The sequence below is a fragment of the Salvelinus sp. IW2-2015 genome, linkage group LG9 (assembly GCF_002910315.2).
Source record: "Salvelinus sp. IW2-2015 linkage group LG9, ASM291031v2, whole genome shotgun sequence".
Classification (NCBI taxonomy): domain Eukaryota; kingdom Metazoa; phylum Chordata; class Actinopteri; order Salmoniformes; family Salmonidae; genus Salvelinus; species Salvelinus sp. IW2-2015.
Genome location: NC_036849.1, coordinates 696214 through 702290, shown reverse-complemented (window position 1 = coordinate 702290; position 6077 = coordinate 696214).

The following is a 6077-nucleotide window of genomic DNA, read 5'->3' as shown; positions in this document are numbered from 1 at the left end:
AGTGTAATAATTGTACCTTTACTGAGCCGAGTCAAGTCGCACTGGCCTGGTAACACATCCATATATGCTGGAACCCTGCTAGAAAGGACTGAAAATTAAATGTCAGAGCCAGTACGGGTCGGCTCTAGTGTGCTCATCCTGAAGCTAATATTATCCTAGAATGCTTGTATTATAGGGACAGATCTAAGGATGTAGTCTCCCACAATCAATGATTGTGAATGTCTCAATTGTGCACACTGTTAATTTCACCAGCAGATGGCAGTGTTGGCTTTGACCACATTTGAACATATTCTCTCATCCTCACTGAAAAGCACCCAACCATTTATGTTTAAAGCTTATTGATTGCACATTTACTGCTGTCATATTGGTAACTTTATATTTTTTATGTTTTGTTTATTTTAAGCCATATGTTTATAAGCAGAGAGGAAAATACAACTTATTTACATGAAAACTTCAGATGGTATTGAATGGATAAACTTGAACTATTTACACAGTTCAAGTCAGTCACTTTTTATGGGTCCATTACATGTTCAAATAATCTCAGGAACACTCAGGAATCCATACTATGTGCCTCAGTTGGCCTCTGTCTCATATATCATGTTTACATTATGCCTGAAAGCAGGCTGGCAACTTTCAGAAGAGGAGTATTGAGGAGGCTTTCTCTTGTTGTACAGTAGAGTCTGCGTCTCATTAGTGCTCAATAAGGTGAACAGCAGCCAGGGTCGAAACTACCCCCTGTTACCCCATTCATCAATATCCACCCCTCTCTCCCTCTAACCCATTGTAGAACAAGCCCTAACTAACCCCGGCCCCCCCCCCCCCCAGCTGAGCACAGGGCCTTGAGATCGTTTAAACAGAACATTCCACAATAACACTTGCCCCCGTTTCAGAGAGAGGCCAGGTCCATGTGGGCTGCAAGCATTTTACTCAATGGATGACAGGCTCCAGGTTCTAGATTTCTGTCTCCAGGTTGACATGGGTTGTTGTTGAGCTCAAATTCTAAACTTGATAAACTCTCCATAAACAAGATGTAGTTTACTAGGTCATGAAAATGAAACAAGAACACTAAAATGATTCTCATGACAACTTATCTGAGCGAATGAGTAGTTACCAAACAAGGACTAACTCTACTAGTAACACCAAAGGGAGAACATAATAGAATATTGCGTGCGCCAGAAAGCTTATTCTCTAGATGAGGGGAATTGAATGATGTAGGACAGTAAAGTTGCGCCAATGTTTTGAATCGCTCACATTTCTGGTAAATGGCTCCTTTGACTGATCAACTTTCCTGTGTGATGCAGCTGCTTCCCTAATAACAGGACAGGGCTGGCGGCGCTGACAGATTTGCTTCCGTTTACTGAACCACACCTCTGAGGAGACGGTGACACACCCGCTAGTATCACCCATCTCTGGTGCATCGTGCATGGCAGCCATTTTGGGCAGTTGTGTGGTCACTGTGGAAACGGCTGTGCCTGTGACCTCGCCATAATGCTTGAGTAAGTGAATACTGGGTCTGTTCCCTGAGTTTTTCCTGATCATGTGACGTAACCAGAAAAAACACTGGTTAAAGTCTATAAGGCCACTGTTGTAGTAAGTTCAGCCGGCTTACACTTCATTAAAATCAGGCTAAACACTAGACTATGGGAGAAAATAACAGTTACTGTTCCGTCTCTTTGTTATTGACTCCACCTGTTGCTGATCTCTGTTTTTGCTTAATGCCCTTGTTTGGTTTTACCTTTAAATTGTGTGGTGAAGGCAAGAGATGTCCTGCTCCTTCAAGACAATAAATCATCTTGTCAGTTTGAGTCCCTCTGGTTAAATGTCAAGTCTGTTTTGTAGTGATGAATGGACGGCCCATGTTTTTCACATTTTTAAGGTTTGGAGCTGTGGAGATCTCAGCGGTCTGTGGTGGATCTCCATGGAAACATCACTGCCCCACATGGAGAAAAACTGGGATGAGGATTGATGACACTTCTTCTCTCTGACTGGCCTTGATTTGATCTGGTCCGAACCAAATCTGAACCAAGCATACGTTTCGTTCAAATCCGGTCCGGACCAGCCTATATGTGGCCCATATGTGGTTCAGATTTAACATGGTCTCCAGGCTCGAATTGCTGGCGCATAGAGCTTGGTAAAACTGCTACAAAGTGGGACTTGAAAGTGGTGTGGTTAAAATCGAGGCGGGAGATGAAGCCAGACTGCTACTGACTTTGAAAAATGGCAAGAATCGTTTTATTTATCACATTGACCATATTATTTTTGGGAAGCCCAATTTGATTCTGAGCTCGGACATATTAAGTTTACATGCGAGAACTATTTCAAAGATGCGTACTTTCAGTTTTTCCAAACTCACTTCCTTGTTTAAATCGTCCACAATGTAGGGGGGAGTTTCTAAGGGTAGTGCTAGATGGCGACGGACTGAGATCAGCCAATTAAAACCGACGGCTGGTTGCGGCGCTCCTGCCATAGAACTGGACTTGACTGGGAGTCTGAAGCTCTGTGATACCAGACCGCTCGACAGAGAGTGAGCCAGCTGGTGGGTGAGAGTAGTTCCGATTTGGCCAGAACATAGACGTCTATAATTGGTTCAGATTTTTGTTTCACAAGTTTGAACAGCATAGTATAGTACAGTATAGTACAGCATAGTATAGTACAATACAGTAGGGTAAATTATACTTCAGTATAGTACAGTATAATGTACAATATTGTACCCGTTAATGTACTCCAATCTACTGCACTAAACTACTGTATTGTACTCTGCTGAAATAAACTAATGCACCATACTGTACTCTACTGAATACAACTACTCTACTGAATTAAACTGTACTATACTGTACCATACTATACTGTACTCTGCTGAATACAACTCTACTTTACCATACTGTGCTCTACTGTACTAAACTGTGCAGTACTGTGCTGTTCATACTTGTGAAACAGCCTAGACAGCTACGATTCGTTCAGATTTGGTCTGTTCCGAGTCAACCAAATGTTTACTTGTCTGGGGGTGGAGCTCATTGTAATAATACCCAGTATGCTTTGTAAGTGTTGTTTTAACATTTACATTTTGGTCGTTCAGCAAACGCTGTTATCCAGAGTGACTTACAAGCAGTGCATTCAACTAAGGTAGATAACAACAATCGTTACTGAGAATATTATGGTAGTTGAAGTGGTCTGTTACAGGTTTAATGTCAGTCGGGCTACTTTGACCATCATTGGTGACAGTTTTTAAGCTTTTGAAACCATAAAATAAATTCTAGTGATGTGTATTGATTTTTTTTTTTTTCTGGGCTCCTGAATGGCTCTGTGTTCTAAATGCTTAAAAATGTACCTAGAGCCATGAAAAAACTGCTCATCTCTAATGTAAACCCCAAAAAGCAGTCAATCATTATGTCAGATTGTGAAATGTGCATTCAAATACATCTTTACCTGGCCAAATTATCAGATCACCTGAATAAAAAAAGTATGTTTATTTTTAACTCACTGCAACAATCTCCCCACTATTTATTGTTTCTGCAGTGATATTCACACGCTTTAGCAAAATAATTGTAACTTATCTGCAGATAATCATTGTTTTGAGCTCAAAAAGCAGTAGTAGCAGTATGCAAATCAGGGAGCTCTTTCACCGAAGCGATTCGGTTCCCGGCGTTCTCCAAAAAGAGCCGTTCGTTTGCAAACGACCCATCACTAATTCGTGCATGTAACAGATGGGAGCAATAAATATTTTATGTTGCGATCTTTAGTTGGCTCCTCTTTCCTATATTAAATGGATCAAAAAATATTGTGATATAATGCTTCATTGAGAATGTACTGTATGTACAGATGAAATTTGGCCATAGAATCAATGACCTAAAAAATACATATTTTCAACGTCCGTAAATTACGTGTTTTCAACTTTGATTCAGAACAAAAAAAATGTAACTGATTTCAAAGTCCGAAAAATAAGTATTTTCTACTTTTGATTCAGAACTGAAAATTAACCTAACGTCTTTGCTCACTGGGTGGACATTGATTAATTTCTTTCTTCAAATATGTACAAGACATTCCTGTACTTTTTTAACATATAAACAACAAAACATACATGTACCAAGCAAAATGCAAAATGCCACAAACGGAATGGGCAGAAGAAATACAACACTCTCCCTCCACTCAATAACAATTACCACTTTTCTCTAGGGAGATCTGTGGCAACTTAAAGAAACTTCTACCTTGAGTGCAACGGCTACAGAATTAGAAATACCAAATGAAATAATGAATCAGATTTAATTTCTATAGAAACTAAGACTTTTTAGTATTTCTACTTTGTTTTGAAGTGGTAACCAGTGTAACTTCTTACTCAGATGTGGAGAACTAATGCTGCATTGTGAGACTGCAGTGATCATGGGGCTAAAGCTGCTCAGTGTAAGCTGATGTGTGCAGTAATTCATGGTTGACTGACCAGTGGATGTCAAGCATGGAGAAAGGCTAAAGGCTAAACTCTTACATTATTTTTATTTCAACATTTTACTGGGTTTGTCTGGTTCCTTTACACTAGTGCTACCAATGGCTTTTGAATCATTGAGGAAATGTGTTTTGGCAGGGGGGTACAGATGTTTTACCAGCATTTGCTGTGGCTCTACTTTGGCCTAGATATTTATTTATTTAACTAGGCAAGTCGGTTAAGAACAAAATCTTATTTACAATGACGGCCTACCCCGGCCAAACCCGGACGACGCTGGGCCAATTGTGCACCGCTCTATGGGACTCCCAATCACGGCCGAATGTGATACAATCTGGATATGAGCAGTGAGCTCCAACCTCTTAGCTCATCGAGGAGATGGCTCTTTGACCAGCCTGGTCTCAGACTAGATGTAACATAGTAAATGTAAATCCGGGACAGAACATAACATAAGACAGAAGTTTACTTATGGCAAAAATGAAAAGAGGGTGTTTGGTCGGGTGTATAACGCAAATGTCTAGCAACCCAAGGTTGCATGTTAGAATCTCATCCCGGACAACGTTAGCATTGTATCTAATTAGCAACTTTGCAACTACTTAACCTTAACCGGAAGTGGAAAAAGTACCTTAATAGAAACCTTAATATAAAATCACTCAAGTAAAAGAGAAAGTAACTCAGTAAAAAACTACTTGAGTAAAAGTCTAAAACGATCTGGTTTTAAATGCACTTATATTAAGCAAACCAGACAGCATGATTTCCTTTAAAAAACAACAACATTTTGACAGCCAGGGGCACACTCCAACACTCAGACGTCATTTAGAAACTAAGCATTTGTGTTTAGTGAGTCTGCCAGATCAGAGGCAGTAGGGATGACTAGGGACATTATTTTAATGAGAGCATGAATTGGACCATTTTCCTATACTGCTCAGCATTCAAATTGTAATGTACTTTTGGGTGTCAGGGAAAATGTTTTCTTTAGGAATGTATTGAATTAAAAATACAAGTTGTAAAAAATCTAAATAGTGAAGTACAGATACCCCCAAAAACTACTTCAGTAATACTTATTTTTACTTAAGTACTTTACACCACTGACCTTAATAACCCTTTTAGCTAACCCTTCCCCTAGCCCAGTGAATGTTAGCCAACTAGCTAACGTTAGTGTTATCCATCTACATTTAACAAATTCGTAACATCATACTAATTACAATTTTTAACATATACGAAATAGATAGACATCCACAAATGATTACATTCCATACAAAACATATCATACTAAATGGAGTGCCTCTAATTTATGTACAGAGTAATACAAAATGCTCTGAGACAAGATATCTGTGACTAGTGGCATTGAGATTGTGTCAATCGGTTGTATTCAAGCCAGTGTTCTGCTATCGTAAGATCCGATCCATTGCCAATATTTCCACTTAACTTTGTTTTATGTGGACTGTTTAGCCTGTGTCATATGTCTCAGTATGAATGGAATTCTGATTATCCTGGAACCTATGTTTATCTCCTCTTTAACATGGCGGTGAAAGGGTTTGTTTTTAATGTTTGTCCCTGGATGACCTGTAGTGAGGTACGGTATCATGCTAGGTGGAGGTAGCTGCAACCAGTGGAGGCTGCTGAGGGGAGGACGGCTCAT